Raw genomic sequence first — 27443 nt, 5'->3', positions numbered from 1 at the left:
TTAAATCCTTAAAATTATTATAGAAGGAATTTGAAATTAAAACTGAATTTTAATTTCAAAAATTAAACATATCTTGATTTCAAACTTCTGAAATTCCTAAAATTATTTCCAGTATCTGGGATAAATTTGGATCGATTCTAACTTTAGGGTAATTATTTTAAAAACAATAAGCTATTGTAACTTAGTTATAACTATCGATACTGTTTAAAGAAGTGAATGCACTTTTGCATTATGTGCAAAAAACGAGAATGTATCTATATATGATGAATTATGGATTTACTAAACATGGAGGCAAGAACAACAACAAAATGTTCTTCAATGTGGAGAATATATCAGATTTATAATTTTGGATCACTCCTTGCTTTCTGTTTATGAGCTGGCTCTCTACCAATATTGTCTAGAAATACTGGTATGTTAATCTGTGAGGCTACAGTTTGTTTAAAAATTACACAAAATTATTTTTATACAGTATGTAACATTTCATTTTTGTTGCCTTCTTTTTTATTTGACAGTGTGCTTCTCCTAATTTCTCCTCTCCTCCCCCTTTCTCTCCCTTTTTGAATATTAAGGAAATAAAAAGTAATTATTTTAATTTAAAAAAAGAATTATAAAATTAGGACATAAAGGCAAGAAATATCCTGTCTCTCTCTGAAAGGCCAAATTTTCAACATTTCTCCTGCAAATACAAGAAAAAACAACACATTGGTCAACTGTTCCATAAAACTGCACTTGTCAAAAATAATTCTAGTGGAAAGCAGTTTATGTTACATTGTTATTTCTATAAGACAAACTAACTGCCTTTCAGCATAGTGTCTGTTAGGACTCAAGTACATGATTCTAAATGGCATTCCCAAGTTATTGTTCCAATTGCATTTCCATTTCTGCTAAACAATAAGTGGTATATTCGTGATCTAGGACTTCGTTGTGACTGCTGCTGTTTAAAGACAAGAGCTAAATGAACTGCTAAAAAGATTTGTGTTGTGGAATGTGTTTATGTGCACATGTTTATGCTGATCATTCTTCAATTCTTCAGTAAACCCACTCAGTGTAGCCTGAGTGTTTTTAACAGCAGCAAAGACCATGAGATTCCTGTATCAATTCACACCATATTTTCTTCATTCTTCCCCCCTCCCCCACATAGCGTACAAATATTTCTCAATATCCTATTGAATGAATGTGTTTTGTAATGTGTTTTATGTTTATCCTTATGGTAAATGCCTGACAAATGCCGACAAATGCCTGTTTTGTTTTATTAATTTATGACTGATGTGTGCATCAGTCATCTTGTAAAGGTTTTTTGTTTACCAACTTACGCCCACACACGCACACATCTGCCACTGCCTGTTCCTTTATTTCTCACTGCCTCCTTTAGCAATGTAATATTTTCTCCATTGATTGTGACCACTAAAATTAGCAATACTCTAAATGAGAGTCTGTAAGGAAACCCAATATATTGAATGTTTTTTAGGTATTATATTTCACTTGCTGCATTTTGCATCCTGGAATTAAAAGGATGGATCCGTTTACTCATTTCAGGTACTGAACATGCTGAGGTAACTGCTTATATGCATTTGTAGCTTTGCATCTCATTGAGAAATACAGAGGAATATTGAAATGATGCAGGAAAAAAAAAGGGGAAGACATCAATATGCATCTAAAACTGGGTACAAGGACAAACATGTTCATATCTGTGGAGATTTTCAGTCAGGCAGGTCATAGTTGTTTCAAAGGTGTATTTTTCTGCAAAAAGCCACCTATTTCCAATCAACAACACAGCCCTTTCAGCAATTCCAAGAAGATTCCACAACCAATTGCACCCTGATGCAGGTGACCCTGAGGTCACAGATAAACACCCAAATAGCATCAACAGCTTTCAGATGACTGTAAAGAAATACATACATACATCCCCTCCACCATCCTATCAGAACCTATCCCTCCAGCCCCTTACCCTTGAGTCTCAACTATCAGTAGCTATCTTTTCATTCCTCCTGCCATCAAAACTGATGAAGCTTCTTGGATGAGGTGAAATATTTTTTCCTTCTTCCTCAAGGGAAAGAAAAAACAGTCTAGTTGCCCTTTGATGAAAAAAAGTACCTTTGAGACAAATATATTAATTCCATTACTATCTGCATTTACTGTGTCACAAGTTATACAAGTTACATAACTTGGGCACAAAGTTATAGAGATAAGACATGATAAGTTAGCACAGGAATGTAATCACATGGCTTTGTCTGAAATGGACCCATTTGCTTCCTAGGAAATGGAGGATGGCCCAAATCAGAGGTGATATTCAGCAGGTTCTGACCAGTTCTGAAGAACTGGTAGCGGAAATTTTGAGTAGTTCAGAGAACCAGCAAATACCACCTCTGACTGGAGATTTTACAGTATCCTTCCCCTGCCACGCCCATCAAGCCATGCCCACATAACCGGTAGTAAAAAAAAATTGAATCCCACCACTGGCCCAAAGTCAAACTTTACTCTTGGTAGTGTCTCTATTGCTCCTAGTTTCTTCTAATTTATGTACAGCCTCTGCAGAAGGCTGGAGGAAAGACAATATTGCCTACTATGCATGCTAAATCTCCAGCCCTCCTTAGAACAATACTGCTCTTTATTTTATCAAAATAAAATAAAACTAAACAAGGAAACTCCCTTTCCAGACTAGTATTGGAAAGGCTACTGAGACATTGACTGTAGATGACATTCTGTGGCCTCCTTGATTTGTTGCGTCATATTTCACTCATGCTTAACATGTTCACTTAATCATTTAATGGGAAATATACTACTATTAGAGAGTGCCTTTATTTCACTGATGGAATTTAAAGAATTAATCCAATGGACAAATGAACACTAATTGGATATTAAAAATGCTAGCAGGCAGAAAGTAGCAAAGAAGCATTTGATGCATCAGAGCACTCTGAAATAAACATTAAAATTACCATAGCCCAAAGTAAAACAAAACTAGAACAAAATAGGGAAATATATAGATGAATGAAGTTGTCAAATTGGATATACTGGCATCATGTAATTTGATCTCAATAGATCAAACATCCACTTCCCCATGAAAAGTGTTTCCTTTTAAGATACTGGTTTATAATATTCATCTTGCTTCAACTATTCAAAATTATGTCAATGAACCCATTGTGCAATTAATTTCAAAGGAAATGGCCTAACCTCCCTAGCAGAATCTTTAGAAAGGCACATAGTTTACCACACTTTCTTTGCTTTGTGTCCTAAAATGTTTCCTGGCTCAGAAATTGTACACCCAAAAGCCATGTATATTTATGCCACAGATACCCCACTTTTTGTCTGAGATCTTATGGTTGCATATGTATGGGGTCTTCCCTAGTTTTATTACCTAGAAAAATAACTTTGTGTGGTAAGTTGGGTGAAAGAAGAATAACTATCTGAGAAGATCATCTAATGGCCTTTCACCTTGAGTAGGAAACTGACCTTGGGGTTTCCTTGTTCCAAATCCAGCACCTCTACCACTATATTACTTTGGCCTTCATAGCTTAATAAATATGTACGACAGTTACACACACACACAAACACACATCCCATTAGGAGCTTTCCCCCAAGTGCTGCTGTTGTTTAGAAGAGCTGGCTCAGGCCTTGGGCAAGGGAGACTGAGATCCCTTGCTTAATCATACTTGCCATCATTTATCTTTTATTGATTTTATTGTAAATTTACTTCATTGTGACCCAGCCAGAGTCAGCAAATGTCAAGTGGCATACAAGTATAGTAAATTATTTATTGTAATATCATTTGAGATAGATAGGATCTAGTCTACTTTATGTTATTTATTGTCACAAACAGATATGGGTTGGATGGAATCCACTCTCAAGCTGTTTGGATCTTATTGATTTGCCTTTTCATTTTTGCTGTGCATTGAATAGGGTTGTTAAATACTCATAATATTTTTTTGCATACCTTGAAACTTTCAGCCACTGATATAGAAGAAATCTTCCTTTTCTGCATGAAGTATTTAGATGTTCACTTTACTTTTCTGAAGTAAGGAGTTCTGACTTATGCCACAAGCAATTTTTTTCTTTTCTTTTTTAAGGTCTGCTGGTTTTGCTATAACAGCCTGACATGGCTCTTTCTCATGATTACCTAACTTTTCATAACCAATATTGAGGAATCATTCTTCTGAAGCCCAAATATTTTTCTGTCAAAATGTTTTGGTTGATAAGTGATTCTCTCACATGCATGTCTGAGCATGCATAACAATGCCACTTAATAAAACATTTCATGAGCCTGCAATGTTTTAGACCCATCTCATTTATTAAGGTTTTATCTGGAAATATTTTATTAAGTTCAATGTGTCTCATCATGAAATATATAAACAATGCATCTACTACAGTATGCTCTATGTCTGATAACTGTTAAGATATGCCTGTGAATAACGTCATGTACTTTTCTACAAATGGATTATACATTTTTCATACATAATATATAATGATAATATTCCTTCAGGTCTTGAGGGCTTCTAAAGAGGTGGGTACCTTAGCAATTCAAAATTAGTCAGGTATTCTCATCTGGCCTTCATTGCATATATGGCAGGCCTTTATCTACCCACCTGCAACAGAACCACAATAACTGGAGATTTTGACAGGAATTTGGCCTACAATATGATTTATCAGTCATTATCACCAGTGGTGGGATTCGAATTTTTTTACTACCAGTTCTGTGGGTGTGGCTTGGTGGGTGTGGTGTGGCTTGGTGGGTGTGGCTTGATGGGCATGGCAGAGGAAGAATACTGCAAAATCTCCATTTCCATCCCACTTCTGGGGGAAGGTTACTGAAAAATCTCATTCCCTCCTAACCTCACTAACCTGTTTTCCAGCTCCGTTCTTCTGTGCAGGGCAACAAAAGAAGACTCAACCATCAGCTGGGAGTGAGGAGGTAGAGAATAGATGCGGCAGGGCTAGTCAGAGGTGGTATTTGCCGGTTCTCTGAACTACTCAAAATTTCTCCAGAACTGGTCAGAACCTGCTGAATACTATCTCTGATTATCATTCTAGTTCAGGGGTGTCAAACACATGGCATCACATTGTTGTCATGTGACATATCGTGACTTTTCCCACCTTCGCTGAATCGGGAGTGGGGGTGGCCAGTGTAGTATGCATCCGGACCTCAGGCTGCAAGTTTGACATTCCTGCTCCAATTCATTCAATTAAAAGCCTGTTTGTCCTTTAATTCACGGGGGGGGCCACCTTGGCAACTTTAAGATTTGTGGACTTCAACTCCCAGAACTCCCAGCCACTCTTCTCTAGCTGAGGAATTCTAGGAGTTGAAATTCACAAGTCTTAAGGTTGCTAAGGTTGGAGACCCCTGTTTTAATTCATCTCCTTTGAAAAAGACAGTGGTTGTGCTTCCTATGCACATTCCTTTATTTATACACCAACACAAAGAACATTTTTCTTTTTTCTCATACACTTCTTTTGTTCACAACCTGATAATCTGGAATTGTAAATAACCCATGATTGGAGATATCACATGAAAAAAAATAATTTCTATGATAATTAAAGGCTTGGGGAAAAACAACTTTGGGGAGGTTCGCTTGCTTCTCTGGAGACTGACTGCCTTTTGATGGGATGCATACAGTGGTGAGATTCTAATTTTTTTTACTACTGGTTCTGTGGGCATGGCTTGGTGGGCATGGCAGGGGAAGGATACTGTAAAATCTCCAGTCAGAGGGGGTATTTGCTGGTTCTCTGAACTACTCAAAATTTCCGCTACCAGTTCTCCAGAAGCTACTGAATACAACCTCTGGATGCATAGTACAGGCATCCCAGTTCACCTTGTCTTTTACCCACTGATTTTTACCCTTAAAAATTCCTGATCAAGCACAAAGTCATCTTTTATTAAGATGGGGCTATTTAGAGCACACTTGCAGGCATTCATATTCCTGGAAAGCCAGGAACAGGAGATGTGGAATAGGAATTTCTCACTTTAAAACATGGTATCCTATCCACTGTGAACTTGACAGATTACTTGGTAGCACATTCATCATCTGATCAGAAGAAAGTTCAGATAGATTTTTTCTCAGGTAAGTGAAAATAAAATTTCAGGTAGAGCTTGCAATTCTCTATGGGAAGGTTTTTATCACTGAAACAGCATTAAATTTTGATGCCTTATGAGTCACAAAAGCTTTCATTTAGCAGAAACAAGCTCTGCCTGTAAGGATGCCTATATATACGGTATAGCATACACAGCCAGTCTGATCTAGTGGCACCAGGTTAGAAACAGAGAGACTAGGAGTTCTAGTCCCACCCAAGATATGAGAGCTGCTTGTCACTCCCTCACAGACCAACACACCTCACAAGGCCATTGTGGGGGAAAGAAGAAAAGGAAGGAGTATGTTTGAGTTAATTATAAAAAAAATTAAAGTAAAAATACAAATTCAACAGCACTTTGATCTGCACATATTACATTAAATTAAAACAGTGAAGTATTAATAATGGATCTGACAACCTGTATGCCTTGTTTCAGAAACCAACTCAGCCTTAGTTTATCTGCCAAGAGTTACACAGTCACCCATGTGTTCTGAAGATGCCACTTGTACTTTTTAAGGCACTAACTGAACTCTGGTCTAATGAATTAATCCAACGGTTTGGGTTTTCACAAGACACTGAATTACAAACTAATCACGCCAGCTTGGTTTGACACACTGAGCCACAAAGTAGCCAATTACCTTTTAATTTTGTGGGTTATTGCTAGAGGGAATAAAGGAAGAGGAAGAGATGAACTATCATGCCCCTGGTGGAGACTGACTCTGAGGGAGAGGAGGAACAGCCAACAGGGAGTGGAAGGGTGGCTCTGGAGGTTGTGGAGGAGGCTGGGGAAGGGCAGAGGCTGGCTGAGCAGTCAGAGGAGGACCCAGACCCATCCCCTATTCATCCTAGGACACGCAGGGAGGAGAGGATAAGGGAAAGATGTGGTCTACTTGGGAGGAGAGGACCTTGATCCTCTTCATGGGATGCTGGTGTGAGAACTACATAAGAGTTTGGACCTGCATGCTAGCAAACGCTGGAAACAAAGAGTATTTTATTCCTGGATGAGGGTTTTCTTGGTTGGCGTTATTCCAACGGACTATATCTGGTTATCTTCTCAAAGTTTGTAATTAATTATCCTGGTCTGTCATGGAACTTTCTTCAGTGTGGTTTGTTTTTGGGTTTTTTTATTGCTTTGTTATCTGCTCTTTGAGTTTGGACTGTATTTCTTTCATTTAGAATGTTATTTTGGAAAGAGTTTAATCTCCAACTATGAACAATTGAACAGTGAAGCCAAGTTGAAGGCATTAAAGAACATTTACTTTTTGGTTTTTGTTACATTTGTGGTACACTCCGGGTCATCACATGAACACAGCACCAATGCCATCAGATGGTCTACTTCAGGGTGTCAAACTGAAGGCCCCGGGGCTGGATCTGGCCCACAGAGTGCTTAGATCTGGCCCACAGGGGCTGCCCTAGAAACAGCGAAGACTGGCCCACAATGCCTCTGCCAGCAAAAACTGAGCTTGGGAGGGGCACATATAGCCCTCCCGAGCTCCGTTTTCACTGGCAGAGGGTTGCAGGAGGCTATTGCAGCTGAAAACGGAGTTCAGGAATCTGTTTTCCCTGGCAGAGCACTCGGGCCACCACAGGCGACCCCTGACATTGTGACAACATGTTGGCCATGCCCACCATGGCTACACCACCCCAGTCCCCCTGATGCATCCCTCAATGAAATTGAGTTTGACACTCCTGGTCTACTTTATTATCATAATACCTTCCTTCCCCTTCACCATCATCCATCCTACAGAAAAATATATCTGAAGGAGGAACATGTCAAGTGAAGATCTTCCCGTTGCCACCCACCCATTATTTCCAACTGTTCTATGGGAAGGAAAAGCTTTCAGCTATATTCCTTCTATTGCACATTGGGAAGGGTTAATTCTGAAAAGGAGGATATAAATGATTGTGATGAATTAATAAACCAACTATACGGGCCCTCAGGTCAAAGAAAAAAAAAACCGAGGACTTAATTTATTAGCATAGTTAGATATGTATTTGTAGAACATGCAAGCCTAAATGTGATTCTAATTTGTGATTTATGTATTTATTTACCCACAAAAAGTATATGACTGCCCAGCTTGAATATATAAATGTGGGCAGCTAACAAACCAGTTCACAAGAAAAACAGTGCTGAAACAAAAAAACCTGCCAAACAGAACAGAAGACATAGCTAAAAATAAATTCTGTATATCATGCAAAATTAGCGATATGATCTACATTTCTTTGTGTTCAGGGTACAGAGTTGTGACAGGAAGCAAACAATAGTACATGCTACAAATGCATTATTCATTTGGGGTTCTTCCAGATTTTTTTATTTTGGGTGGGGGTGGGGGGAGAGGAATAGCAATAGGCAGCCGAACTTAGCAGATCTCAAAAGGCCAAGTGAGATCCTGGAGTCCCAAAGACGCCCTCAATGACAAACTCCTGCTTTATTTCTGCCACCAGAAAACTCCCAAGATCTGGTCGACAAAGTTGCAAGGAAGCCTCATCTTTCCATCCCAGCCGAATCAGAATCAGAATAGAGTTGGAAGGGACCTTGGAGGTCTTCTAGTCCACCCCCCCTGCTCAAGCAGGAGAATCTACACCATTTCAGCCAAGTGACTGTCCAGTTTCTTCTTAAAAACCTCCAGTGATGAAACACCAACAACATCTGAAGGCAAGCTGGTTAATTGTCCTCACTGTTAGAAAGTTGATCCTCAATTCCAGGTTGCTTCTGTCTTCGATTAGTTTCTATCTGTTGTTTCTTAACCTGCCCTCTGGCGCTTTGGAAAATACAATATATACAATATAAAATCAATATATTATAGAGCCTGGTATGCCTGGTATGAGTGCTTTAGAAATCAAAAGAAAATAAAACGGCAATTAGGAAAAGAATGAGGAAGTATGTAAATATGTATATGTGCTATAGAAAAGACTGAAGTGTAAGATGAAATATATTGATTTGTAACAAGAGCAAGATGTAATGGTAATGGAATAAGTAACCATATATTGAAAAACATCAGGAAATGTAAAAGATGTCTTGATGTTGATAACAATGCATATAGTTTTATTCTGTTTTTAAACTTTGGAAAATTAATAAAATATTTTTTTTAAAAAAAGGAAAATACACCGACCCCCCCCCCCCACCCTCGTTGTGGCAGCCCCTCAAACACTTGCTATCATGTCCTCCCTACTCCTTCTTTTCTCCTGGGTGGACATCGATGCAACGTTCTTGTCTCGTCTCCTGGACAGTAGGAATAATTCACAGGCACGTTAAAGGGGTGCCGGTGCCCGGTCTGCGCCCTGTACAACCACCAGCTTCCAGCAGGGGTCGCTTCTCCGAGGACTCGGCGCAGCGTGTGGGCGAGCGGCAATATAGCCACTAGGGGTGGTTGGGGTGGTTCCCCCCCGCCCCAAGTAGGATAGTATATGGTAATATGGGGGCGGGGTTAAGGCCAGCCTCCTTTCTCTTATGGGAAGCGCGCTGGCTGATCTGAAGTGCTGGGCTTCGGTTTGTCCGTTTCTGGAGCTGGTGTTTCAGGGGACCCACAAAATGTGATTCACCGCCTGGCTGGTCTCACTGGCGGTTGCACGGATTGTGACTCTTTCTCTGGGTTTTGCCTTCCCGGCTGGACCAGCAACCTTTTCATTTTTTTCCGCGGACGGGACATGTTTTGAGGCTGTAAGTGGATTTTTCGTTTTATTTACCCGCTGGGTGTAGATCCTTCTGACTTTCCAAAGTTGGTGTGGTTTCCGTCTGCTTACCTGAGTCTCCCCGATGGATCCCATTAGTGAAATACTTTGAGGAGGGGGAGGGAGAGAGGAAGCGGTGGGTGGGTGGGTTGGCTTCCCGCGTCGCCAGGAGTCTGTTATTATAAATAGAGCTTGAGTTTGAGAAAGAATTGACGCCCTCTCTTCCAAAGCCGCGTCCTCCGGAGTTGTGCAACTACAATTATCTTCGGCCGTCCGGTCCTATCGTCCCCCAAGATGGACAGCTTGAAAAGCTGTCCATCTTGAATCGTAAAACGTATTTATTTCGAAAGGGCGGGCGGGGGGTGGGTGGGTTTCCCCAAAACGGTGTGTGTATGGGGGGTGGGGGGGAGAGACAGGTGACAGAATCGGGATTGCCTCGTCTTCGTTTCCTTTAGCCAACTTGGCAGCTCCGCGCCCAGCCGCCGCTGACGTTAACTTTCCAGGAGTTAGAAAGGCTAGGCGAAAATTCATCTTCATTCAACCGGGGAATAACTTCCTGTTTGTAGGTGAAAAGAAAGCGAAGCAAAACAAAGAAAGATCTCTGCGGAGGACGAGGGGGAGGGGGCAGTAGTGGGTGAGGGGGAGGTAGACCTGACAGCTGTTTTAATCGCGGTGTTTCAAAAACCTGCCCTTTGTTTTAAAAAGGATTTGCAGCTAAGCTTTGGCCAATGGCTCAAAAAAGGGGGGGTGGGGTGGGTTAGAACGGCGTGCTTTGAAATTAATGCAGGCGAATGTGGGTCTCGTTTCGAGCGCAGATACGGTAGGGATACGGTATTTTGAATATACCGTAGGCAGAATCATTCCTCGCGGAATAACAACAACAACAACAATAATAATAATAATAGGGAGAAGATTGTGAAAGGAAAGCTACTGACAAGCCAGTGTGGGGTATTGAATTGTCAAGAGGGAGGTTTGGAGAGGAGATGCCCCACACCTGATTGCTTGTAACTTTAGCTCCAGTATATTCTCCATACAGCAGCTCCCTTTGTTTAAATAAAGATGGGAGGAGGGGGCTAGTTGCATGCTAAGGGTATTACCGAGCTGGTCTTCCCCTCCTTGTTAATTTGAATATTGTATGTAGAGAAACATGCCCTGAATCCATGCCGTCTTCTATGGCTCTGCTATTTCCCCATCCCCCACTTTCTTTTGCTCTGTGCCAAATGTAGCATCCAAGGACCATCCTAACCGTGCAAGTGTCTGTAACGTGCTAGAAAGGGAAGAGAGGAGATTCCTTTGTCAGCTTCCTCTCCTCTTTGTGCCGTTGGTGGAACATTGCTAAGAGAGCAGCACCAAGTCCTTGGACAGGTCCCTTCCCTTTCTCTTCCCCCCTGTCCTCCCCAAAAAGGTGGTGCTGGTGATGGAAGCGGGGAAGGGATACCCACCAAATCCTGTATTTCTGTATCTTGGGAGGCTGCTTCTCCGCTTTGGAGATTTGCAATTCTGCTCTGCGCTCCTGGTTGTTGTTGTTTTTTGTCTTTTTTTTTCTTCTTCCCCCACTCCCTTGTCTGTAGATGCTTGGTGGCTCCATTGTCTTTATGGCTTTGAATTTTCTCCTGCAAAGTTTCATCTGGGGAGCCAGGTGAGGAAGACCTCCTTGCTCAAAGATAAAAAGCATCTGTGCCCAGGAGAGAAGAGGGTGTGGTCCTTGGCAAAAGGGGTTGGCTTGACTAGCTATGGACACACACTTCCTCTGGCTGATCTAATAATCTTCCTTTGTGCCAGTTTTTTTCTTTTCTTTCCCCCTTCCATGGCTAATTCTCTTTGTTGGTGGAAGGGAAGGGCATGAATGCTCAGTTCACTTTGAGAGCAATGGAGTTATAGCATATAAGCAGAAAGCCTTGCAGCGGATGACAGAAAACGGAGGGGGCGGGGATGGAGCAGCATTCTCCCTGGATAAGAGTATGCGCTGGGAGACTGTTCTGGTTTTACCTCTACTGTTCCTTCACAGATTCAGATGCCTTTTTCCACCACGCGAGGTGTATGTGTGTGTGGTAGCAATATCGTTCTACTTTGCAAGGAAATGGAATCAGTCGTCCTCAGTTCTTTGGACTACAGCTTCAATCATTCCCAACCAAGTAATCTAAAGGATGCTAGGTTTGGGAATACCATTGTAAGGAGATCTATTGAAAGGTAGAGGCTTGTTCTTTTTTTTTTTCCAAGAAAAATCACATCCCCTTCGGGAAAATGTATTGTGGATGAAATAAATAAATACCCCGCCCCCCCAGTTGACCTTAATTCCTGGTGGAGCAAGCAAGTCTGATCTTTTGCTTTTCTGTTTTTCTTGGCATTTCACCCTCTTCTTCCCTGCAGCCTGCTGGAGGGTTGGGGGTTGTTTTTGCCAAAAAAGCTGGTTACTTGCAGAGTACTCCTCTCATTCATTGCTTAGTTAGGATTCTACATTTTCTTTCTTTTTTTTTTCCCCATCCTGCTATTTTCCTGTACTTTATTTACCCAACCTCTTGGCTTACCGCCGCTATCAAATCATACTGTAGAATACAAGCATTTTTGGGGGGACTGTATTCCTCATCCGACCTTGCTGTAAAAAGTTTGAAAAGTATTCAATCGTTGTGAAACATTAATTCTGTCACTAAACTGTTGGTTTATGTGATAGATGGAAATAAGGCAGATTATTAAACAATGCAAGCTTGTCAGCCCTCAAAACCTGGCTGACTTTCTAAAAGAAATATACAAAGCAACTTATAAAAACTAAGGAAACAAATATAAGATCCAGTATACTGTAAATGCTGCAAAAAAAGGAGCTGACTTTTAATACCTGCTGGAACAAACTAGGCCTGCTGACAGATATCAAAATATTTTGTAGCAGGCAGTAAGCATTATATTAAAAGTAGTACCTGAGCCATCATATAGCTTGGAGGTAAACAACTTGGTGCCCTTCTGAACATCTGATCAACTCCCATGATCCTTTGCTACTGGCATTTGTAGCTTGGCTAATGAGTTGATGTCAGAAGCAGCTAGAAAATATTTGTATTCCTTCTGTCAAATTTCTATCTAACCTTTCCGTTCTTTCAATAGCCAATTGGGCTTAAGTAGATTAAAAATAAAAAAGAAAGAAAAACAATACAATAAAACAGAATTAAATTTAACATTGGAATAAATTTTAAAAGCTTGGCAGAGGATAAGAGTTTGCCATCTTCCTAGATATTTGGAGATGGGGGGGGGTGTCAAATGCATCTCCCTTGGGGGGAGCAAGAGATGACATTTTCCTGTCTACTAGATGGTAGAACTTCTGACAACAGAGAGATCTTCTCTAGGGACTTTCCTGTTGCTCTGAGAAGTGAGGTGAATTTATAATGACAGATAGTATTGTGTGCCAAAGAAATGATTGAAGCCTGGGAAACAGGCCCCTTATCAGTCAACAGGAGTGCTGATTTACCACCAGCTTAGCTTAGCTTAGCTCTGTGGTTTCTTCCCCAAACCCCAAAAACTTTAACCTTAGACTGTCTACTATTGACCTCACCCCTTTCCTAAGAGGTCTGTAGAGGGCATGCATAAGCACACCAGCATGCCTACCATCCCTGTCCTATTGTTTCTTTTCTTTTTTTATTTTTTATTTATATGTATCCATGTACTCATAACAATGTTTTTACTTATACCTATTATCTTGTAAGCAATTGACAAACCAAATAAATAAATAAATACTTACAAGAGCTAACGACTTGGTAGCACAAGGTACTTACAACAGTTGGTGCCTTGGCAGCACAATTAAAGAACAGCCAATCACTGGCCATCAACACACCAATCCACCAATAGGAAGGCACCGCCTTATACAACATATAAAATAGCCCCAAACACACATTCTGGGAGAGAGAACTTCCCTGAAGATGGACTCAAGCATGAGTCTGAAAGCTCAGAAGACTAAACCTCGGTGACTGATCCAGATTGGATTGTGCAACATTATCCTGGGACACATATATTTGCCTTCATTTGTGACTGATAAAATTCCCTGTCTACTATCACATTGATTAGGTGCCATCAAGTCATAATCAACTCTTAAGCAACCACATAGATAATTTACTCCATGATGGTTAAGTGTCTCCAGGACTACTTATTCTTATTTATCCAGATACTATAAACAAATGCAGGTGTACAACTTTTACTGAACCGAGACACCCTATCATTCTCTTACACATATCCGTGCATATCTATTAGTTCGAAATCTAGAAGCCTAGATTAAGTTTGAGGTCCAGAACAACTGAGCTAGGAGAAACTAGTTTTTTCCGCAAGGCTCAAAAGTGCAACAATTCCCATTCAGTTCACATGGAAACTACCTGTTGTTTGGGAATTCAACTTTTGTTATAAGAATAGATTCTGACTTTCAGGACAAACTCTTGTTGGGAAAAACTTTTGCTATATGGAATATATGACAACTTCATAGCAACCCTGGCAATATGGTATCAAAGTAATGTATAACCATTTTTTAAAAAAATGCATTGAACTGTTGCTTCCTTCCTGGCTTTTAAGGCTGAAAAAAGGTTCTCAGAATGCTTTCCATATCAAAATAAACATCAGTTACTATGATAATGGTGTAGATTTTCATATCTGTTGGGTGATGTTACGCATGGGGGTTTAGACAACAGATGTCCAGACAATAGATTTCCTGACAATTTGCCAGCAAATGTGGGCTGATATCAGGACATCTGGCTATAGACAGGAGGCCCAGTCAGTCCGTGCTCAGTTGCCTGTGGTCTACATAGCATACCACTTTCTTCTTAAGATGTCAGCCAGAATTGCTGGTCAAAGAACAGTATAGCTGTTGTCTAGACCATGGTTATTAAACCCCGAAGCCCAATGCTATCCATCAATTCCCATGTATTTTTAATTTGAAACCATGTGAGACCTAGGAATGTTCCTCACAACTAACCACAAGCAGCAATGAAGCAGACCTGGAATCTTTGCTATGTTTCTGGCAGTTGATCTTTGACTTGTTTGGGAGAGATGAGAGAGGGATCTAGGTTCACACCTCATGCTGAATAAACTATGCATGGAACTTCTGCTTTAAACTGATTTGGCAGGAGGTTTTAAGAAGGAGCAGTACATTCAATCAGAAGACCAGAAGAGCTTGTAGATTTTTTTCAGACTTAGGAAGACAAATTGTCTTCACATTTATGGGAATGTCTTCAAAATGGGCAGTTAGAGGCTAAAATGACCTGGTGGAAGGCACACCATTGGCTCTGGAAAGAGTAACTTGAGTAGCCAGTGCAACATAAAATGTTAGAGCTTATCAATCCCAATGAGTTGGTTCGTTTATGATTTCCTTGGTTCCTCATTTAAAGGCTTTTATAAAGGACAATGAAGTTGAATGTCTTCAATCCAAGATTTGACATTGTACCTTGATGCTTGCAACAATTTAATGTTATCCTGATAATTCTTATTTTGCAACCAGATTTCAGTGGCTCAATAAGAGGTGCTATTTAGCAGGAAAGACTCTGCAAGTTCTGCAAGTTCTCCTGCCTGCGGTGATTTTTCAGCAAGATTGAAAGAAGAGAGAACCAGGGATAAATCTTGTGCTGTATTGCTTTTTCTCCATTTAGCGTTTGCCATCAGGAAAGAAGCCAGTAACAAAATAGAGACTATGAAATGATTGAGGATAAGATCTTAAAATGAAACTGCCACTCCAAAAGTAGCTTTAATGTTAACACTGTAACACACGGTTATTTGAGAAGTTGGTTGGAACAGATTCTAGAAAGATTCTTTTCAGGTCTGTTCGAATAGATTTAGGCAGAGGATTTAATCACCAAGTTGTTTGGCTACAGAAGGGTATAGATATTACTATGTCTTACCTCTAAAGCTAAAGTGTATTTAAAAAATTTTAGCTCTCGGAGAACTCTTCAGTATTCCAGTTTCAGAACATTCACACAGAATTGAGCAGGGAAAGGTTTGATAGATCTTCCGTGTGGACCAAGAACCCACCTCTTTCCAAATAATCAGCTCCCTGGATTATTGAGAGATAAGTCAGAATTCTGTATGACTCGTGAACTATATAAATTAAAAAGCAGATGAAAATACTGCTGTGCTTGATGTATTTTTAGAAAGGCATTTTGCTACTTCTTACATCGGGTTTAGCAAATGGCCGTTTTACATTTTCTTCTTTAGAATGCCTACCATCTTGCAATGAAGTTTGTCATACTTACAGAATATTCGCATTTCATCAGCAGTTCACAGATGAGACTGGCAGTTGCTGAAACATGAAGTGTCAATGAAATACTGAACTAGATTTCATCAAAGAAAAATCAGTTTAGCCACCACACAGTTCTGTTAGTATTTATTTGTTGAAACAAAAACTTCTTTTCCTTTTATTTAAGTTCCCTTATTTAATCCTGTTCCTCTGATTACAGTTCCCAAATCATCAGCCAACTGAGCAGGTAGCTGAGGATAATGGGAACTTAATGCTTCTGAAGCATATGAGTGGAGAAGTTTAGGTTTAATAAACATCTGAAAATGACATAGAGTCCATGAAACATCAACATACCCCAAACATGCAAGAACTGGGCCACTCTTACTTTAGCTCCAAAGATAGTCTAGCTTTGCTCTTGTTTCAGCACCATCCTTTAGAAGGATGATAAAACCATTGACAGGTAGATGATTCCAGAAAGACATATATTTTTTCCAGATCCCCTCTCGCTGCATTTGGACAGATTTATATGCTAATGTCGTTGCCAATGCTTTGTCAACCTGAAATTTAACAGCAGTGAGAAACAGATTGTGTTAAGAATGAGAAATTTTAGAATGCTGATGAGAAGATAGTCTTGATTTACATTCTTATTCAATTGATCTTAACTTTTGGAACCCTTGACTTTTTTCAGTGAAGATAATGTGCCTGTTGCCATTTATATATTATATGGAAAAGCTCCTGCATTTTTCAGGCAATCTATCAATTAGTCCTTCTCAACTTGAGTTCAAATTTCTGCTTAGTTCACACTTTTAAAAAATTCTGTGTTCCTCTAAAAGCACTGATAAAAATGACTGATGAGGTGATTTAGATTGAGAATTATGCAAATAAACTTCCAATCATGCTCAGCTTTGAGATTAAATAATTTTATGACCTTCATTATACTATCAGGAAATTTTTTTTGTCAGAAATATGGCTTCTAATGGCCCCAAATCTGGGAACATCAACTGGCATCTTATGCACTAATAATCCCATATTGGAAGAAGCACGTCAAAACTAAATGCTGGTACTTGGGGATTAAAGCCAAATGAAATGGCTTGTCTACACCATGGAAATGTTGCTTTAGAAGAGGAGGAAGCATTTTTAAAATATCTACCTACAAGTCATGCAAAAGATTAGCAGAAATGCAAGGTAGAATTATTTACAGGGTTTGAATGCCACAGCAGACAGACCATAGATTGTCGTGTCCCCAACCTATGGGGAAATGTTGACTAAATAGCAATGGCTCTTACTTTAATCTAGACTATGGAATAATGTTCACCCTGATATTGGAGGCTATTAGTTTAAGGTAGCAGACTAGTATGTGTATGAAGCATAAACAACTCAATCTCTGAAACAGCCAGAGTTCATGGGGAGGTTGCTGTATTGCTTCTAGCATTTACTGCCTGAGACAATCATCCTGCTCTCCATAATGGTAGAACTCACCCTCACTTTCTACTCATCTCTTGGAAATTACCTCTCCCTTATCTGTCAGCCACTCCCCTTTTGTTTTGGTTCAGATCAAATAACCATCAACAGTTCATGGAGATGGCATATACAGTAGCAGTGTTTTTCTAATTTGGGGACTTTAGTATGGGTGGACTTCAACTTTCAGAATTCTCCAGCCAACCCACAACTCTTAAAGTTGCCAAGTTTCTAAAACAACAACAACAACATAGTCATACAGAAAGCCTGCTAGTTGAGGACATCTAATGTCTTACCCTTGATTCTTCGGCTTGTTGAAGACTGTGAAATACTCTTGTGTAGTGAGTTGGGATGTGAATGGAATGAGGGGAAAGAATTCTATATATAATATGTTGCAGTGCTTAACAGAGTTCTTCAAATATTCTGAACATGGTTTTTTCCCCAACAGAACAGTCACAAAAAGAAGTTTTAAAAACAGGATCATACAATAAAGTTTATTTCTAAGCAGAATTTGATTATGTGTACATTTTAGAAAATAAGTATTGATTGGATCTGACCTTTGCTTTCCATCACCGTGTGGATGTACATATAAAGTAGTCGTTTTCTGTTGTAAGAGTTTAATTTAATGCTGAGTTTAATTTAATGCAGGGTGAACTTCATACTTAAGCCTTACTTTCTACAGTTATTGTGTCCTTTCCAGTTACACCAATTCAGAGGACTTAATGTCTTGAAATAATTCTCACTTAGTTGTAGGACTTCAGCCATTGAGAGTACATTTGCCTTGAATACTGAACATGTTTCAGGAGGAAACCATAGATAGTCATCCTGTTGTTGTAAAGTCTACTGAATTCTTCTATTCCTTTAATTTGCCTGATCCACAGTATTCCATGAACAATTGATTTTGAAACATTCTATTTTTAAAAAGATGGTGAAGTTGTCATTAGAAATGTGTAACACTGAAGAAAATTCATAAGACTCCAAATAGCCATATTGTACATGAGCCACACTTGAAGTACTTTCTGACTGAGACTGTATAAAACAATGGAAGCATTGCATTTTACCTTTTTTGTCTCATGGTGCCCTCAAATGAAATATTTTTCTTATGCCATCCACTCTTTCCCCCCATTATCATGGAATTTTGTGATAAGGATAGATGGATTTGGACATCTGTATCAAAAGCTGGGAAACCTCCTTTGGGCTTTGAAAGTTCTCTGGTATTCTCTAGGATTGCAGGAATCAGGCTCCAGAAAGATGGTTAAAGGGAGAGAAGAATACTTTCTGGCTCCATTGAGACATTTGGGTGCGAAAGAACCGCATAGTATTACAGAAAAAAAAATCATGTTGCAAAAAACATTTAAAAATATATAGAAACAATGGCATTCTAACACAACGTATGATATTTCATTCATATATGATGGCAGATGAGATTCTGCCAAAACGTTGCTACAACTTTAAAAGCACAACTATAATGACGTGGGAAAATACCCGAACAAAGCTGAATAACATACATGTAAGTACCCGTGAAAACTTAAGAAAACATACATATATATGTGTGTGTGTGAGAGAGAGAGAGAGAGTGTGTGTGTGTGTGTGTGTCTGTCTGTCTGTTTGTCTGTCTGTGTGTACACACACACACACACACACACACACACACACATACACACACACACATGTTTTCCCACGGTTCCTTGGTTCTCCCTGAGCTTGGCTATCTTTTTGCAGATGTTTCATTACCCAAACTGAGTAATATCATCAGTGCTAATGAGGTTACCTAGTTTGGGTAATGAGACATCTGCAAGAAAACAACTAAGCTCAGAGATGATCCCTTATTTCAACCGTGAGCCACAAATATTCTCCTTTACTGAAATGATATGTCCCACACTTTCATCTTTCCACATTTTTAGAAGGTAATAATGCTTACTTCTTTCTTACAATTAGCAGTGTTGGGCCTAATGAGGTTCTTTCAAAAGTAACAATACTTAGAGATGAGAATGGAATACATATATTACTTACTAGGAAGTAAGTCTCTATGAAATTTTCCAACCTTATATCCAGGCTATATTCTTTACATCCTATGTTATTTTAATTTTTTTTAAAATAGCTCTGGATCCAAGCCCAGCAAGAAAACTGAAGTTGACAATGAAAGTTTAAATGTCCTTGGCAGTCAAGTCTTACTGTTACTATATAGAGCCCGAGGGCATGCTCAGAAACAAATATGCAGGAATCCAGCCTTATGGAAATCAGACAGATCCCAGAAAGTTTAGCTAATGCAGCTATAACAGCTGAAGCAGGAAGGGTGTAACAGCTAATTAACCCCTCTTAGGGCTACCCAGCAAAAATCAGCAAACTGTTGTTGTGCTCTTAATAGTCAACTTAGGGCTGGATGATATATCTTAATTTATAAACAACATATGTTAAAAATAGTATATACAAAAATAGATCTAGTTGTGGGATATTTGGTCTGAACTCTTTTAAAAAGATAATAAACAGTGGTTGAAAACAAAGTCCCAGAATAAAGTCTTCTTATAATAGTTTTTGGATATCTGCATTTTGTATAATATTTAAAAGGGGGATTAAGACTTTTATGCCAGAATTCTAAACAAAGTATCATTAGATGACTACTCATAACTTTGTTAAAAGCAGTTATTGTGAATAACAGTAATTGGATGGCTTAATGCAACACAGTGAAGTAAAAACAGACAAATTTGTTTTCTTCTGCAGAAATAAGTTTGAAAATAAGTTTCCAAACTTAGCCATCCTTTGAACACCCTCCACGTTCTAAGACATTTGGCTAGTATTTTTTTTCCCAATAGGAAAACTATAAATTGGCTTATGCTGGATGAGTCACTTATCATAGTAAGACATCAGAGGTTCTCTCTTAACACAATATATGAATCTATTCATTATAGGATGTTAAGTAAAGATTTTTAGCTTAATGTAATGAATGAACCCAGGGATTGCACATTGGTCCACCTGACCTAGTATTGTCCACACTACTAGAAGATCTTTAGAGTTTCAGAAAGGATTTTTATCCTAGTCATTCTTAAATATTATAGGGACTGAACCTAGAATCTTTGGTATGTAGCAATGCCATAGACTTATGACTCTCCTCAGAAGAAAAGCTGGGGAAGGGAATATAGAACTTTTTCACCAAACATCCTATGGGACATATCTAATCAGAGGTGGTATTCAGCAGGTTCTGACCAGTTCTGGAGAACCGGTAGCAGAAATTTTGAGTAGTTTGGAGAAGAGGCAAATACCACCCCTGACAGGCCCCATCCCCATCTATTCTCTGCCTCCTGAGTCCCAGCTGTTTGGTTGGGTCTTCTTTTGTTGCCCTGCACAGGAAAACAGAGCTGGAAAGCAGGTTAGTGGATTGGCGAAGGAATGGGATTTTACAGTAACCTTCTCCTGGAGTGGGGTGGGAATGGAGATTTTACAGTATCCTTCCCATGCCATGCCCACCAAGCTACGCCCACAGAACCGGTAGTACATTCTTTTGAATCCCACCACTGTATCTAATAGAAGGGCATCCAATGTCCTTATGTTCTTTTTTTTCTTGCATCTTTGCCAAGTAGCTCAAAGGCTATACTATATATGGAAAAAGAATTCGGTATAAATCTGACCATTGCATGAAAGCCAATGGTCTGCCAAAACAGACTATCTAAATTTTTATTCTGTGTGAACTGGGTGAAGAATATAGATGAAAGTAGTAGTAAACTTCAGGACTTTTGTTTTTGGAAAGATATTCTGGATACATTGGTGAAAATCTTAGGACACCTAATTGCACAGTTCTATAAATGAGGAAACATGCCTCATATCATGGTACAAACCTTGAGACTTCCTGTTTATATCCAGTTAAGAGAACATTGAGAAGAAAAGGCCAAGGTTTGTATTGTAATATCACAAGGCATGTTTCATTATTTTGTGTCATTGTAATTTATTTTGGTTATGAATGCTACCTGACTTTGCCAGTTCTTAAATATTAACCAGATCAGTCCTGATAACACTTGGGTGGAGAACCAGCTGGGAACGCCGCTTCATTTTCTGGGCTGAGAAGCTGAAAAAACAGCCCTTCTGCCAGAATGATTGTAGACTATGAATCCAGTTCATTTTCCCCCCACTTTTCTTTAAACAAGATTTGAGCCGTCTACTTTTATGTACAGGTAGGTCTTGATCAGTGCAGTTAATGAATCCCACAAAATGACCATATTATTTGAATTTGCACTACATAAATTTCTATGGAATGTAGGGTAAATAGTTGCAGCTCATTGGGAGTAAGCAATTAAAACTTTAAAATATAAATTTATATATATTTACCAGTATTAATGAAATACTCTGTACAGTAAAAGAGGATAAACCCATATGCAGCACATACCTGAAGAGATAGTAAGGTTCCTGCATCAGCTAGTGTCTAACAAGCACAAACAATGGGGAAGCTGGTTTCATTTAATGACCATTTGATTCACTTAACAACTGCAGCAATTCAGCAAAAAATGTTGTCAAATCGGACATGAACCACTTAACAACTGTCTTACTTAACAACAGAAATTTTGGTCTCAATTGTGGTTGTATGTCATGAACTACCCATAATAGCAATAGCACCTAGACTTATATACTGCTTCATAATGCTTTACAGCCAACTCTAAGCAGTTTTTTTTTACAGAGTCAGCATATTGCCTCCAACAATCTGGGTCCTCATTTTACCGACCTTGGAAGGAGGGAAGTTTGAGTCAACCTCGAGCTGGTGAGAATCAAACTGTCAAACTGCAGGCAGCTGGCAGTCAGCAGAAGTAGCCTGCAGTACTGCATACCAACCACTGCACCATCATGGCTCTCATCATATTATACTTTGCTGTATAGTTTATATCTTTTGTGAACAAAGCAATTTTTTTTAGCAACAAAGTTAGATTCTCTCTCCCCAATATAATTTTCTGTAGATGTCATATTTCATCTTAATTTTTTTCTACTAATTGACACTCTATATACTTTTTACCAGTAGTTCAAAGTTACAAGGGGAGAGCAATACTCCTGTCTTCTAATACCTGTACAGCTGCTAGTATTTGTTAAGTATTTTATCATTTTTAATTAACAAAACAGTTGGACCTGGGATTATTCATGCTGACCTGTGTATACAGATACATGCAAGGCCTATGGAGAGATCATATACAGGGAAATTCTTAGTCCATTGACTTTGTAGAAATGCCTGAAATTTGGACACTATATTAAATTGAGAGATTAGAATGGGTCAGAAAAATACATTATTTGTTTTTCCTTTCCTCCCCATAAGTACACATCTATGTGCATCAGATAGATTTACTTCTGCTGGGAGTCTCCAAATAGGTTAAAAAAAATGAGATTTTATTAGCTGCTGGGCTCATTCATATGCAAGTCTTATGTACAAATAAAAATGAAGAGTATCTTGTTTCTAATAGTAAAAGAGAGATGCTGAAAAGTTTTGCTAATCTGTCTGTCTCTGTTATGTCCTGAGGACTCTAGGAGTTCTCACTCAGGTCCACTCACTTTGCGTGGGCGTTCTTCCCTTCACCCATTGGTTGGTTCTCCCCAGCAGCCAGCTATAAAAGCAGGCTGCGGGGTCCCACCGGTTGCTGATTGCTGCGAGCCAGTTCCAGGCGTGGCAAGCACGGTCAGCCCTTTATTGTTTCAATAAAGTATTCGTTGCATTCATGCTCTGGTTCAGCCTCTCTTTTCCCAAACTTAACACTGGCGACGAGGATAGGATGGCTACCAGAAGCACCATGCAACCGCTGAGTCACTAGCCGCTGATCCGCAGCCAGAGAGAGCGATCGGCCGGCGATAGAGCAACACTGATCCGCAGCCAGAGAGAGCAGTCAGTAAACAAAAAGAGCAAACAAAAAGAGCAAACGCTGATCCGCTGACAGAGAAAGCGGCCAGCAAGCGATAAGAAGCGAACGCTGATCCGCAGCCAGAGAGAGCGGTCAGAATCGAAAGTTAGAAGCGTCTGTAGCCGCTTGTTAGCCCAGCTACAGGGAAAGTGAAGCGCTGTGAGCCGCAGCCGCTCAGTATTAGGCGTGAAATTCAAACGGCTGTCATTTGAATTTCAAACCTAAAAGGCACAGCACAGCGCTGTAGTCCAGTCACTGACGCCCACACAGGCGCGAATCTAGACGCCGCCAACGGCTAACAGCCAAACGTGGTTAACCCAGAGAGAAAGAGAGGATTGCGAAAAGCCTCTCCTGAGCTGAAATCACTTGCCTACCACAGGCACTAAAACATTGTCTGCTGCCCCAGAGAGATTTTTTCCACAGGTAGTTCAACCGGCCCCAGCACCATGAGTTTCAACCCAGTCTTCCCGGCGTTCAAACCAGACGAGGAGAAGTGGGAATCGTATAAGAACCGCTTTAATCATTATATCGATGCAGTCGGCCTGGCGGATGCGGGAGAGCATCGGAAAAAATCCTATTTCCTAATCTACTGTGGAGCCACCGTCTACGATACTGCCACGGCACTCGTGGCTCCTCGTGAGCTGAAAAACGTTCCGTGGTCTGAGTTACTTGAAATCCTCACTAACCACTATTCTCCCAGGCCCTCACAGATTGCCAGGAGATTCACCTTCCGTATGAGGAAGCAATCGAGCAAGGAGACCATCAATCAATATATGGCCGCTCTCAGAACAGCAGCATTGCATTGTGGGTTTGGAACCTACCTGGAGGACATGCTCCTCGATCAACTAGTCTGCGGGGTCAAGGACCTCCACCTGCAAAGGCGCCTTCTCGCCAAAAAAGACCTCAACCTCGCACAAGCAGTCAAGGAGGCCTTGGCAGCTGAGTTGGCAATGAACTCAGCCACCGAAATCCAGGGCCCAAGTGCCAAGCTGACATCACTTCCAGTCCACTCCAAGGAGGTGGTAGCAGAGGAAGCCATCAGTGATGAAAACGACGCCCACCGCCTCTCCAACGACAGACGGCCGCAGGTAGGAGCCAAACAAGAAAACATCGGTCCACCCAAGCACATCACCCTGTGCCTAGCCTGTGGGGGATCTCATCAGAGGGCCACCTGCAAGTTTAAGGGAGCCACCTGCAATAACTGCCATAAAAGGGGACACATCGCGAGAGTCTGCCAAGCCCCCCAAAGCGCAGCACAAAGACACCCCACCTCGCACTCGGGACCACAGAGGCAAGTATTGAACTGTCGCACGCACCACCTTGCCAAGCACACTTGCCACACTGTTAGTAAAATTTATCTCTCCGTTTCCCTAGAAGGTAAACCGTGCCGCATGGAGGTTGACACAGGGTCAGCGCTCTCAATTATCTCGTGGAACACCCTCAAGAGGCTCCAACCCAGCCTATCCACTAGCCGGCTCCAGAGATGCCAGTTTAGCCTGAAGGACTACCAGGGGAAGACCATTCCTGTAATCGGCAGAGGCAAGTTCCTTGTCAGTTTTAAAGCTTTTAAAGGTCACCTACCTCTAGTGGTAGTTAACGGCAATCTACCCACCTTATTGGGGCTCGATTGGTTTCCCCATCTCGGCCTAGGGCTAACAGGAGTCCATGCTGTCTCAACCTCAGACATTGACTCCTTATTCGCTGATTACTCAGATGTGTTCAGCGAGGAGCTGGGGTGTTATAACGGTACCCCCATCTCATTCTCAGTTGACCCCCAGGCAGTCCCAATCAGGCTAAAACCGCGTAGGGTCCCATTTGCTATTCGGCCAAAACTAGATGCAGAATTGGATAAACTGTTAAAACAAGGGGTCATTGAGCCAACAGATTTCGCCAAATGGGAGACGCCCATTGTCACACCCCTCAAAAAAGACGGTAGCCTGAGAATTTGCTCGGACTACAAGACAACAATCAATAAATTTTTGCAAGTTAGGGCTTATCCTGTGCCCGTCATTCAGCATTTATTACACACATTCGAACCAGGCAGCATTTTTGCTAAATTGGACATGTCTCAAGCATATCAGCAGTTCCCTGTTGATAACCAAACAGCGGAACTCCAGACCATTGTCACTCACAGGGGTGCTTTCCGATGCAAGCATCTCCAATTTGGCGTAAGTGTTGCCCCAGGTATTTTTCAATCCCTCATGGAGCGGATTTTGCAGGGCCTCCCTGGTGTAGTACCCTACTTCGACGACATCTTAGTCTCGGCCAGGGACAGACCCCAACTCTTCCAGAGAGTTCGAGCAGTGTTAGAGAGGTTCAGACAGCATGGCCTCAAGTTGAAAAAAGAAAAATGTGCCATTGCCACTAGACAGGTGGACTTTCTGGGTTATAAAATTGACGCCTCTGGCATCCACCCCCTGGAGTCCAAGGTTAAGGCAATCCACGAGGCACCCACTCCAACCTCCAAAACTGAACTGCAGGCTTTCTTGGGGCTATTGAACTTTTATGCATCCTTCTTGCCCCATAAAGCATCAGTAGCTGAACCCCTACACAGATTACTGGATAAAAAGTCACCGTGGCACTGGGGGCACAAAGAAGATCAGGCTTTTCACGCCGTCAAATCACTACTCACGTCAGAGGCGGTACTTATTCAATTCGACCCTAACCTTCCTTTAGTGCTGGCAGCAGACGCATCCCCTTTTGGAATTGGGGCGGTACTAAGTCACAGGCTCCCCAATGGCGCCGAGGCTCCCATCGCCTTTTTCTCAAGGACGCTCTCTGCAACGGAGCGCAATTACAGTCAGATCGATAAGGAAGCCCTAGCAGCTGTTGCAGCCGTGAAAAAATTTCACGAATTTCTTTTTGGCCATTTTTTCGAGCTGGTCACGGACCACAAGCCCCTCCTGGGCCTACTAGCCGGGGACAAACAGACCCCTCAAGTCCTTTCCCCTAGGATGACAAGGTGGACCCTCTTCCTAGCAGCCTACTCCTACAGACTTATACACCACCCGGGTAAAACACTGTCCCACGCTGACGCTCTCAGTCGCTGCCCCTTGCCGGCTCCGGCTGAAGACCCTGCTCCTGTCCACGCGATTTTCGAGATCACCCAGTTGGACCTACCCATCACTGCCCTTGATATTGCGGCTAAAACCAAGGCAGATCAAATGCTCGCCCAGGTGCTCGACTGGGTGAGGAGGGGGTGGCCAGGGGGCAATGTTGAAAACAAATTCACACCCTTCAAGACTCGCATGCAGGAGTTGTCCAGTTTGCAGGGCTGTCTACTATGGGGCACTCGAGTGGTCATCCCGACCTCACTGCGTACCCGAGTTCTGGAAGCGTTGCACGAGGGACACCCTGGCATCGTGAGAATGAAGGCATTAGCACGCAGCTACGTGTGGTGGCCGGGTCTCGACGAGGACGTTGTCAATTGGGTAAGTTCCTGCAGCATTTGCCAGGAATCCCGTCCTGCGCCCCCCATTGCCACCCCTACTAGATGGGAAAGCGCCAGCGCTCCTTGGTCCAGAATTCACATCGACCTGGCCAGCCCCTTGCATGGGAAGATGTTCCTAGTGGTCGTGGACGCCTATTCTAAATGGATTGACGTAGCACAGCTATCCACGACCACCACACTAGCAATCACCAACGTGTTAACGCGCCTGTTCGTAACGCATGGGCTACCCGACGCCATTGTCTCCGACAATGGCCCACAGTTCGCATCGACCGAGTTCAGCCGTTTTGTGGCCAACCTGGGCATCCGCCACATTTTCACAGCCCCATTTCATCCTGCCAGTAATGGATTGGCTGAAAGGGCCGTCAGGACCACTAAAGAAGCCCTGGCTAGGTTCAGCAGGGATGACTGGCACCACAAACTCTCGCGGTTCCTGATGAGCCAGCACTCAACTCCTTGCTCAGCCACCAATAAGTCCCCAGCCGAACTCCTGATGGGCAGGCGCCTGAGGACTGTATTGGACAGACTCCACCCACAATATTGCCCTGACTCTCCCTCGCTTCCACATCGGGGTTAGACATTTTATCTTACAGGAGCCAGTATTCGCGAGGAACTTCGCTGGAGACCCCTGTGGATCCCGGGCGAGATCGTAGCCATCACCGGACCGCGGTCGTATCGGGTCAGACTAGAGGATGGCCGCGTCTGGAGAAGGCACATAGACCAACTGCGGAGGCGCCTCAGC

General features: G+C 41.5%; 1 protein-coding gene across 2 annotated transcripts in view; it reads left to right on the top strand.

Annotated features, from left to right (window-relative positions):
* The first annotated feature begins 9375 nt into the window (after positions 1-9375).
* TP53I11 (tumor protein p53 inducible protein 11) overlaps positions 9376-27443 on the top strand; it is an 86435-nt gene continuing 68367 nt past the window's right edge. The window contains exon 1 of one of the 2 annotated variants that reach the window (XM_026707464.2): positions 9376-9721. The gene's annotated coding sequence lies outside the window, so the exon portion shown is untranslated. Of the gene's footprint in view, positions 9722-11814; positions 11923-27443 lie in introns of those variants that run through there. The other variant, XM_087921405.1, reaches the window with a different exon arrangement.

Source organism: Pseudonaja textilis, chromosome 1 (assembly GCF_049901715.1).
Source record: "Pseudonaja textilis isolate UNSWEBS1 chromosome 1, rPseTex1.2, whole genome shotgun sequence".
Taxonomy (NCBI): domain Eukaryota; kingdom Metazoa; phylum Chordata; class Lepidosauria; order Squamata; family Elapidae; genus Pseudonaja; species Pseudonaja textilis.
The sequence above is the reverse complement of the archived record's forward strand: the minus strand, read 5'-3'. Positions and strand labels throughout refer to the sequence as shown.